Below are 12229 nucleotides of genomic sequence, written 5' to 3'. Positions count from 1 at the left end.
TTAGATGATTCTCAGACCCACTATGGTTGAAAATCACTAGGCTGGGGCCAATGGTGTGGCACAGCCGGTTGGGCTGCCACCTGCAAAGCTGGTATCCCATATGAGATGAGCATCAGTTAGAATCCTGGCTATTCCACTGCCAACCTAGCTCCCTGCTAATACACAAGGGAAGGCAGTGGAAGACGGGCTAAGTACTTGGCCCCTGCCACCCACCTGGGAGACCCGGGTGGAGTTCCTGGCTGATGATGTTGCCATTTTGGGAGGATGGAAGATCTCTGTCTAGGCATCTCTGCCTTCCAAGTAAATACAAAAATCTTAACACCACTAGACTAACTAATGAAATGGGTCAGTTTCGGAGAAAAGGATACTAAGACAGTCTTACCCTGATGGGCAGAGGCCGACTGTGCCACACCTTCACTCCAGGGCTATAGGCAGGTGATCTTGACTTCTCCTTCCTAAGACAGCTTTCATCCCCAACGCAGATACAGAAGCTTCATGGCGACAAGACAAGTGCCTTTGGGTTGCATTTTGTAGTTTTGTTTCATTCTTAGAATATCTTTTATTTATTTTTTTTATTTACTTACTCCAAGGCCAGGTAACCTGGAAACAGCTTCGTCTCCAAACTCAGACTCCTTTTGGATGTACCTCAGCATTACTGTCCCCTGGGCGTGCTACGTGGTCCCGGTGATCCCCAGCTCCTGCTGCACTCTGCTGCCTGCGGTGGTCTCCCACTGCTCTGCTCCCCATCTTGGTCTTGATCCCACTTCTCCACCATGTGTAGTAAAGGTGGGGTGGGGGTGGGGAGCTGAGGCTCATGTTTTCCTGGGGAAGGAGCTGTGTCCTCAGTCGCTGCTCCCCAGGCTTCTGGAGCTTTTCCATTTGTTTCACCCCCAGATGGTCCCATAACAGGCTAAGGACCAGATGACGGACGACCTCAGGGTTGACCAGTTCTCCCCAACAACTTTCTGTGGAAGTCTGGTTCTCTCCCTTCCCCTTCCTCTGGGTTCAGTTTTGGGTTGGGAGACTCTGGCTTCCCTCCCTTCGCTCATGGAGCTTTCACTCTGCAAGGCTGAGGCCGGAGGTCCTGCCAGGAGATCATTGTTTTTGCAAGACTTGCCAGTTATTTCTCCGTGCCTTCAGTCACCACACTGGTGCTGCCCCCTGGAGAGAGGCCAGCAGCTCCTGTGGACACGCTGGATGTACTCCTCGGGGACACAGACAAGCTTGCAATCCCTGCTCCAGCTATGTGAAGACTGCTGAGGCTATGCACCATGGACACGCTGGGTGCCTCTTCTCTTGGCTCCAGAAAGGCTGCTCCTGCTGATGCTGGGTTTCTGTGCCTGAGTACAGACTCAGCAGCCTCCGTGGACAGGTGGCACCTGTTACCGCTGCTGCTGCTGCTGTCCCTGCCTCTGCCCCTTTGCCAGGCGCTGCAGGTGTCATGATTAGGAGAAGGCAGAGCGTGCTTTCAGGTACACAGTATGTACCAGGGGCATGCTGAATTCCTCCCCAGCTCAGCATCATCACAGATGGCCCCAGACAGCCTAGGGACCCGGAGATTCCCCCTCTCTACCAAGCATTATGACCACTGGGCTCTGCCTCCAACAGGTGTGTCCATTGTGTCCACAGCTGAGATGGCCTCAGTATAGATGTTAGCTTCCGTGGGTGGGCGGCCTTGGGGAACAAGCAAGGTTTTCCCAGTGAGCCAAAAGGGCTCCTTTGGTATCTGAAGGGGCCATCGCTGCGGATGCAAGGCATGGCCAGCAGCTGTGGTGCACGGCCGTATTTCCACACTTCCGGGGGGCCGGGGAGGGGATTGGGATTGGGAGTAGAGAGAATGCGGGTGGGGTAGGGGCTCCTCCTGGGCTCTGAACACATGAGGTATGTGCTTCACATCGGGCATCAGACCTGGTGAGGCTGGGGGTTGTGGATACTACGTGCAATTGCTGCTCTAGGTAAGTTTGCTTTCAAAGATGAGGGTGTAATAACCAGAGTGTTCTCCCCTTGTAGGTTGTCTGTTCCTCCTGGGAGGCAGTCCCTAAGCATGCCTGCTGCAGGCCCCGCGTCATATGTGACACAGGCTCACTCCTCCCCACTATGTTTCTGTAGAACAGTTTCTGCAGGGGGCTGCGTGCCTTCCTCACCACACCTCACGGGCTGCCCTGGCACGCCGGTGAGCCGTGCCCTTGCTGGGTCCCTTGTCGTCCAGAGCTGGCCCCTGAGATCGCGCAGGGGAGCGACTTACGCAGCACTCAGCCCCTTAGTGTCCACTGGGGCGATCCCGGGCACATGGATCAGCCCTGTGCGCATCAGAGGCACGGTGATGTGGGGCGCGCCTGGGAGGGCTTCCGCAGCGGGAGACCCGGGGTCTCCACTGGTTTTCCATCGGTCAGCCTGAGCACCGCCCAGCGGAGCATTCCTCCAGAGCCTCCACTCAGACCACCGCTGTCCTGCCCATTGTGACCTGTCTCCATCGTCACCATCACGCGTTCTCGCCGCCTCCCCCACGCAATCTCGGAGATCCGTTCCAGACACCACCTGCACTGGGAATGGCTCATCCCTCTAATTGAGGGCGGACCTTGGGTTGTTTTGTTGTGAATGGCTACAAATAATAGGGCCTCCCTTTCCACTGGTAGGTTATCAGAAGGCTGGGAGTAGTCAGCGATTAGAGTCTCTGAACTGGAAGGGACTTTGGAAAGGTTCTCTTTTAAGGTACACAGACTTGGAAAAATTTTGCCTGCGCCCTGGTACACAGAATCAAGACAGCTTACCCTCACCATCACCGGATGAACGCTATGGCCTTTTTCCAACTTTTCCTATGCCCATAAGGAGCTCTGAGTGTGTGCGTTTTTAAAGCACAAAGCAAGCTTGGTTTACAATCTAAACAATTCCAGAGCATTCTTTGAAGCAAGGATTTAATGTAAACAGATGCAGAGGAAAACCTAGTAAACTCCATTACTGCTGGCTGTATTTGAGCTATCTATAGCTGGAGTCAGATAGCTTGGCTCCATCAAGTTTAGGGGAAACAGAAATGGAACAGTTACAGAATGCCCCTTGCGGCTCTGAAAGGTTTGATCTAAATCTCAAAAGCACTTTGTACGGAGGAGGCCTGAATTCTTTTAGGCCTGAGTTGATGTATTAGGGGACAAGGATATAATGATACCTGGATTCATAAAGACTAAAGGTCAAAGGTCATGGTAACCAAGTTACCTGGGGAATGAATGTGCTCCTAGTTCCCTCCAGACAGGATTAGAAGTGCTGTCAGCTAGCACAAGAGTCTGGATTGGGGGTCTCAGGCCCGGTGTTTTCATAGACAGTGACCAAGGTCAGAATTAGATTCAGGTGGTGACCAGGACTTATATGAGCTGATCAGCTAAGTAGGACAAGTCCTCTCAGGTTCTCGGGCTTTTCATTTTCCATAGACCTCTGGCATCAAGGTATTTCTGATAGGGGCTGGCATTGTGGCTCAGTGAGTTAAACTGCCACTTGGGATAACAGCCTCCCCTATCGGAGCACCAGTTTGAGTCCCAGCTGCTCTGCTTCCAATCCACTTCCTGCTAATACACCTAGGAAGGCAGCAGAAGATGGCTCAAGTAATTGAGTCCCTGCCACACATGGAGGAGACCTGGATGGAGTTCTCGGCTCCCAGATCCTGGCTTCAGCTTGGCCCAGCCCCTTGTGCTGTGGGCATATGGGGAGTAAACCAGCGGATAGATCTCTCTCCTTCTCTCTGTGTGGAGGTTTCTGTCTCTCCCTCTCTCTCACTCTGTTTTTAAAATAAATAAAACTAAATCTTTTAAATAATATTCCTGATCAAAAGTGATTTTATTCAGTTATGTGTTTGTGATTTTGTTTCACAAGGGAGTTGATAGGATCATTAAGCAGAGACCTCAGAATATGGGGGCCGTCCTACCATGTTAGTCTTAATAAGAATCTGGGCCATTCAGCCCAGTGTTCTCGTATTAACAGAGCCAAGGAAGGATGGTTCAAAGAAAAGCGTCATTGTTTTTCTCAATGAACCTAAAGTCAACATCGCTTAGTGATATTTTAATGGAGCCACTATTCTCAAACCATCATTGTTCAAGACATTTTAATATATATTTTGTTGTTAATTTTTGTGTTAATTAGTTGCTGTAGTCCAGATATTCGTGTTTCTCCAAAACTCATACATTGGAACCTACATATGTGATAGCTTTCAAGAGGTGAGGACTTTACCAGGAGATTATGTCCAGAGGGTGGAACCCTCTTGAAAGAGATTAGTGCCCTAGTAAAAGAGAATGGAGCAGACACCTCTTCCCCTTCACCGTGTGAGGACATAGCAGCAAGTCTCTGTCTATGATACGGAGAGGCCACGCCAGACACCAAGTCCGCAGGCACCTTGCGAAGAATTTCCACCAGAGGTACTGGCGCCCTATGCTAGATGAAATAGTCCTGGATGGTGTTCATGTAATTCATTTCACTTGAGTTTGAAAGACTCGACTCTTATTTGGTGATGAAGAATTGGAGAAGAGGGGCCGGCGCTGTGACATAGTGGGTTAAAGCCCTGGCCTGAAGCGCTAGTTCTGGTCCTGGCTGCTCCTCTTCTAATCCAGCTCTCTGCTGTGGCCCGGGGGTGCAGTGGAGGATGGCCCAAGTCGTTGGGCCCCTGCACCCACGTGGGAGACCTGGAAGAAGCTCCTGGCTTCAGATCGGTGCAGCTCTGGCCATTGCAGCCATCTGAGATGGCCAGTGGATGGAAGACCTCTCTCTCTGTCTCTATCTCTTTCTGTAACTCTGTCTTTCAAGCAAATAAAATAAATCTTTAAAAAAAAAAAAAAGAATTGGAGAAAAGATGTGCATCCTTCTCTTTGGTCCGTGATCCTAAACATATCTAAAGCATGCAGTGGACAAAGACTAAAAAGTGAATTGTAAAGCACATTAGAAAGATGTTCTCCCAAAAAAAAACAAAATAGATGTTTTCCACTCATCTTGTCTGTCTCTCTTTCTCTCTCCTTTTTTAAGGTTTTATTTATTTGAGAGGCAGAATTATAGACAGAGAGAGGGAGAGACAGAAGGAAAGGTCATCCATCCACTGGTTCACTCCCCAAATGGCTGCAACAGCCAGGGCTAAGCCAGGAACTTCTTCTGAGTCTCATGTGTGCAGAGGCCCAAGTACTTGGGCCATCTTCCACTGCTGTCCTAGGTGCATTGACAGGGAACTGGATTGGAAGAGGAGCACTGGGACCCAAACTGGCACCCATAGGGGATGCTGGAGCCGCAGGTGGAGGCTTAGCCTACTACACCACAGCGCTGGCCCCTCTCCTAACTTTTTCAGCCACTGACCTGGTTGCTTGTTTTCATTTGTCTTGATTCTCAGATTTGTAAATTCTCATCTCCTGGTTATTCTTATTCAAGTAAGCTGATACTATAATTTCATTTCTACTTATCCCTCTGAAATATAATTATTATCTTATTAAATCCTGCCCTTGGAAGCTGTGTTAGGGCTTCCATTCCACATCGTTAATTCCATAGGATTCACTCTCCTCTCTAATCATGGTACAAGTGAGCATAGCCCTCCCAAGGAGAAGTTGAGCATTTGAGAAAATATGTTTTGGTTGCACTAGAGTTTCTCTTTCATATATTTGACAATTTTTTGTTGTTGAGGATCTATTCCATGTTCTAGGCAGTGAATATTCAGTAATGAATAATGAAGTTAAAATCCCTTGTAGGATGTATATTATTTGGGGGAGACAAACAATAAATAAAACATACAGTAAGTTCGGAAGAGATGCTAAAGAAAAAAATCAGGAACGGCGGGCGGTAGGGAAACAAGGTGAGCACCACAGAGTGGGTGACATTTGCACAAAACTCTAGAATGGAGGAGGCTTCTCTGCCTATCAGAAAAGCATCCCAGGCAAGGGAGACAGAAGGTCAAAGGCCCTGAAGAGGCCAGTGTGCCTAGGGAGGAGTGAAGGAGGGGTGGTAGCAGAAGATGAAGTCAGAGAGAGTGGGGGGTGGAGATAGAGCAAGTGCTGACTTCTGGGTCGCGGTCGGGAGGTCGGGGATTTTCTTCCGAGTGAAATAAAAGCAAACACTAGGTTTTGTTTATACTCTAAGATGAACAGCCTGGCTGTTGTGCTGATAAAGGAATGAGGAACAAACGCCAAAAGCAGAGGCTGCGTAGCAGGCAACCGTTGTCATCCAGGCAAGAGTTGCTGGTGGCTTGGATGAGCATGGTGGGGAAGCATGAGATCTGTCAGGTTGGACTGCAGCCTGAAGGTAGAACCCCGAGGATGGTCTGATGGACCAGATGAGAAGAGAAGAGAAGGAATGGAGGATGCCTCCAAGAGTTTTTGACCCATCTAGGCAGCCCACCAAAACTTCTCAGAACTTCAAAGACTGTGCTGACTTTTCTAGGAGTTTAGGAAGCATTTAAAACAATCATGCTACTGATAATACCATATCATAAATTCAAAGTATGAATGCTGGGGCCAGTGCTGTAGCATAGTGGGTAAAGCTGCTGCCTTCAGTGCCGGCATCCCATATGGGTGTGAGTTCTAGTCCAAGCTGCTCCACTTCTGATCCAGCTCTCTGCTATGGCCTGGGAAAGCAGTAGAAGATGGCCCAGGTGCTTGGGCCCCTGCACCTGCATGGGAGACCAGGAAGAAGCTTCTGGCTCCTGGTTTTGGATCAACACAGCTCTGGCTGTTGCAGCAAACTGGGGTGTGAACCAGTGGATGGAAGACCTCTCTCTTTCTGCCTCTCTTCTCTCTGTGTAACTCTGACTTTCAAATAAATAAATCTTGAAAAAAAAGAATGCCTTGTGTTTCTTGATTTATATATACTAAAATTATATGGTGTGTGTGTGTGTGTGCAAGCACATGTTTAGCAGGTTGAAAGTGTAAGGCCACCACAAAACATACCAAACACCGGAGTAAGGGAGAAGTTTTATTATTGTGGGGAGGGGGGAGGGAGAGGACCAGACAGGCTGCCTCTCCGTGCAGGAGAGAACAGCAGCCTGTACTGGGAGAATAGGTCTTATACAGCTTTGCAGAGGTGAGGAAGTGGGAGCAGGGAATCCCATTAGGGTGGGGGTGGAGCTGACACTTGTGGTTGGGCCATTTGGTCACCTGATTTCTAGTAAGCCAGGCTAGGCTTAGGATACAAGCTTATTGTACAAGATGGCTATGGCACAGAGCTTAAGATGGTACGATAAGACAGCACCATTTTACTAACATTAAGTCTGAGCTCAGGTTGGCAGCATGGCCAGATTCTAGCGAGGGCAGGTGGCTCACTTCTCGCTGTGTTTTCACGGGATGCATGTGATGGAGGCAGCTCTCTGGCCTCTTCTCAAGACAGCACTAATCTATTGAGGAGGGCCATGACCTGGTCACCTCCCCAAGGCTCCATCTAACACCAGCACATAGATGGATAGAGGGATAGATAGATGGATGTAGATGTAGATGTAGATGTAGATGTAGATATAGATATAGATATAGATAAGATGTATATTGATCTATTTCTACTTGCAGAATTATTCCCCATGCCTACGGAATACCAAAGCCAGTTGTCTTAATTTTAAGACAAGAAATGCTGATGGCTTGGGCCAGGCTGGTGGTGGTGGTGGGGCTCAGGGGGGTGGAGATGGGAAGAAGGGGTCAGATTCAGGACATATTCTAAAGGTAAGTCCAAAAGACTTGTCTGACAGACCAGATGGGAAGTATGAGAGATGGAGAAGATGTCTTAGCTCAGGATGTGATCACAAAGTGCAAACGAAGCTTACAGATGACAAACACTTGTTTCTTAGACTTCTGGGAGCTGGAGGTTTGAGATCAAGGTGCCGGCATGGTTGGCTTCTGGTGAGAGCAGATAGCTGTCTTTTATAGTTCTTTCCCATGACAGAACACAATGGGAGCCATCTCTGGCCTCTACTCCTATTCCTGAGCATTCCAGCCTCATGACTTAGGCTCCACTTAATACTGTCATATGGGGAATTAGATTACAGCATATGAATTTTGGGGGGAATCTCCAGTATGTAACAGAGGAGACGCGGAGAAATGAGTGTGTGAATGCTAAGTAAGCTGTTGTCACTAACAAGAATAAAGAATAAGATGAAACCTCAACAATGATCTCACGTCTTCTTGGTGCCTTGGTGCTGGTGACACTTCAGGGAAAGGGCTGGGCAGGCACCCCAGATCTTAAGAAGCGTGCATTGTAGGGATGCACACAGTCCATACTCATGTATAATAGATCAGATGATGGTAAGTGCTGAAGGCGTGGGCAGCAAGGAAGGACGATGGGCAGTGCCAGGGGAATTCATCTGTGGCCAATTCTTAGAATTTGCTAAATAATATATGAGGTTTTATTTCTTTTTAATAGTTCGATCCTGGGAAATGCATTCATTTTATCAATTTGACTGCCAATGAAACAGAATATGAGTTATACACTTAGCATTTCTAGAGTCTTCATTAGAAAGGGAGAGTTAAGACTGATACCCTTCCAGCATTGTGGTGCAGTGGGTTAAGCCACAGATTGCGATACCAGCATCCCATAGTGGGGAAGGGGTACGATTCTCAGCTGTTCCACTTACAATCTAGCTCTTTGCTAGTCCGTGTGGGAAAGCAGCAGAGGACAGCTCAAGTGCCTGGGCCCCTGCCACCTACCTGGGAAACCCAGATGGAGTTCCAAGCTTCTGGCTTCAGCCTGGCTCTGTCCTGGCTGCTGCAGATATTTGGGGAGTGAACCAGCAGCTGGAAGATTCTCTCTCTGTCTCCCTCTCTTTGTCACTCTGCCTTTTGAATAAATAAATAAATAAATAAATAAATTTTAACAACAACAAGAAAGAAAGGTGCCCTTAGCAAGGGTAGTGTCTCTTGAAACCCTTGGTCATAAATGCCATAGGGATAACAGGATATTTTAGTATTGAGTGGTAAACTGTATTTGGTTAGAAAGTAGTCAGCGCAGGTAACTGGGTTTAGATATCTACTTAAGATCACTCTATTTAACCTACCCTGGTTGTCCTCATTAGGGCTTTTCACTTGGAACGCTATTATAGCAATCATATACTATATTTTTAGCATCTTATATAAACTTCCCCCCAAATGCCTTAGTTATATAACCCCCCCTCCTCATGAGGTTTCCTCCAGCCTCTCAGATTTACAGCAAGGGTTTAGGAGGTGTGTGTGGTAGGGGGTCCCTGCTCAAGGCCTGCCCACGGTCATGACCCACAGACTGACAGACTGGTTCTCCCTCCTGGGAACAGAGCTCGGGCCATGCCCATGTTGTGTGTTTCTTGGTACCCTCCTATTCTCCGTCTGTACCTCATGCTGTTAGGTTTTCATCAGGTGCCCCATTGCTCTGTTCCTGGGTCTGGGAGACTCAAACAAACCCTAGGGCTGGGCCCCACAGGCAGAAGTCACCTTGGAGGCAGTTTCACTTCTCTCTATTTACAGATGGCAAATGTCGCCCAGAGAAGCCAGGTGACTTGTCCCCAGGCAGAGGCAGAAACAGGCAGCACCAGGGTTCTGGATTCCCTCTCCAGGATGTTTTCTCTTAGACCAGGAGCTACTCAGATCTCAGTTTTCTCCTAGGCGTAGAAAAGGCACTGATGACGGGAGATTTGAGAGTTTACCGTCCTCAGTGCACCGAACACAATGCTATCCACTGACATGAATGAGGAGGAGGACACGCTTTTTTGCTTGGCTCTTTAAAGCTTACATTCAGTCTCTCTTTTTCAATGATAAGGATGTGAAGAAACAAATGGCAGAGTCAAGCATCGCCAGAAAAAAAGGAGGTTCCAATACACATCTTCAGCTGACTTATGAACAAGAAAAGCACTGTGTTATGTTATTCTTAAAAAGGAGTTTACCGAACTATATCAGGAAGAGTCTTACCGTGGGGCAGTGGGCGGGAGGAATAAGCAGGGAACGTGGTGATAAGCATTTTCCAAATTAGGAAACAGATACGCTTTTCTTCTCACTCTCTTACATAACTGATCTATTTTAGAACGCAACACGAAAAAACTGAAATGAAATACAAATCGCATGATTTTACTACTTTGTTAGCTAAGAATGACACAAGTTAACACTCCTCGGAAGAGAGAGAACTCTTCCTCCATCTCTCTCTCCTGCTTCCCGGGGCTGTCTTGCAGGATTCCCTCTTCTCCATCACAGCCTGCTGGCTGAGTCAGAGACCAAAGCCTACATTTAAAAAAAATGAATGAAGATACTAATTTCTCTGTCTCTTTTGAACTGGAAAAAAAAAAAAAAAGGGCAGTTGCATCAAAGTGCAGGTTCCTTTCTGGTGGCCCAGAATGCAGAGTGACCTGTTAGGGTGCCAGCAATTGCTTTGCTAACACTTCCTGATTCAGAGAGAGGTTGTGCAGCATCCAAAGGCCACAGCGGCTGCACAGCCTCTTACATAAATAAGTTACATAAATGAGAACAAGTTATGTAAATGTATAAACCAGCAAACACGAATCATAGCCATTCACAAATGCCAAGGAGAACTCAGCAAGATTCCTCCCACAGTCCCAACCTCCCCTCCCTGCCCTGCCACAGTCCCAGTACCATACTAATTGTGCCATTTTATTTCACATCCAAATCAGATGTGGTTATCTGACCTATCTGTCTATTAGGGAATGAAACTCCAAAGGACAAATGATATTTTTCATGATTTTCTGAACCACACAGTTTACTTTGAGGGGGAAATTCCAGAATGGATTTAAACTAGTGTTGAAAAGACATCTGAGTGTTTATCAATTTGCTCTACTCACTGTATGATCACGATCACATCTATTAGCTATTTACCACTGCACGTTTCGCAAGCTGCTGTTACGGACAAGAATGCATCCGTAAGTCGAAGTGCATGGGCACAGGGATACTCAGTCTGGGATTTGTAGCTTCAAGCTGGTCTATGGGCATGTGACTCAACTCATCGTTCTGCTGGCTGAGAGAAGGTCACAATTCAGGGGGATTAGGATTGGATTTAAGTTCATGCCTGTGAGTACACACAGAACAATTAGGCCACGCTTCTTGGATCCCACTACCACTTGCTGTAGGTGCAATGTAAATGAAAAGTGACCTTGTGTGTCTCGGTATTTTCTCGGTCAGCTTTTTGTTCATTCCCTTCTGGGGACTGAATCTATCACTATTATCAATACCGTAACATAGCAGTTAAATCCTCTCTCTTCATTACTTGTGTGAATTCGGACAAGTAAACTTTTCTTTTCCAACCGTCTGCAAAGTAACTAAAAAGTTTTCTTAAGTCACTTCCAACATTAACAACCCAGAACCCTACATTCAAAACTATAAATATTTTCAATTGAGAGTTTTACACTCGCTGCTGTCAACTTCCAGGAAGTATAACCCATTACCTACAAGTGGGATCATTTCTTTTTGTTCTGTCTGCAAAGCCGCAGACCCAACTCGGAATGTAGGGAGAAGGTACCTGCCGTGGGCAAGGCATCTTTCCTTGGGGAATATAGACTTCCCCTAGCTGGAAGGTCTTGAGTGTGGGGGGTACAGCTGGCACCCCAAGAACCCGCGAGCTAGGAAATGAGTTTTGAACTGGAAAGGCCGCGGCCACTTGGCACCAGGAAAAACTGGAGGAAGCCGCGGACTCCGTTTGTGTCTAATGTAGACCGACGGTAGTCGAGTCACGAAGTCGTCAGACGGCACTCGTCGCGGGCCCGCCACCTCTGTAACCCGAGGCACACACCCGAGACGCAACCCTGCACCTGACGACCCGGGCTCCGCGCGGGGCGAGGACGCAGGTCCCCAGCCAGGTGGGGCGGTGCGTCGGGGGGAGCGCGGGCGGCGTGGGCCTCCGTCCCGCGAGGAGGGGCTCCGCTCAGCACAGCTGCGCCCACCGAGCAGGGGCGAGGGAGGGGGCCGCTGCAGGCGGGGTCGTCGGCGGGGAGCCCAGCCCCGGATGGGTGATAAAGGAACCTTCGGGCTTTGTTTAGTAACACGCCAGGCCCTGCTCTCCCGAGAAACCAATTAGATCCCCGCTGCGGGATCATCTGACCTGCGTCCCCCCCCAACACCCGCAGGAGGCTCGGAAGGGGCGGGGCTAGGCGGGGCCGGGCCGGCGACTCCTCGGGAACGCGGCCGCGGGTGGCGCGGGGGAGTCCCGAGCGCTGGACCCGGGCCTGGGCCCGCCCCCTCGGCAGAGGCCCCGCCCCACGCAGGCCCCGCCCCCGGGGCTTCCCGGGCGCGCGCCGCCCCGCCGTGTCCGCGCGCCACGCCCC

This window comes from Lepus europaeus, chromosome 16, assembly GCF_033115175.1.
Source record: "Lepus europaeus isolate LE1 chromosome 16, mLepTim1.pri, whole genome shotgun sequence".
Taxonomy (NCBI): domain Eukaryota; kingdom Metazoa; phylum Chordata; class Mammalia; order Lagomorpha; family Leporidae; genus Lepus; species Lepus europaeus.
This window is presented reverse-complemented; position numbering follows the sequence as displayed.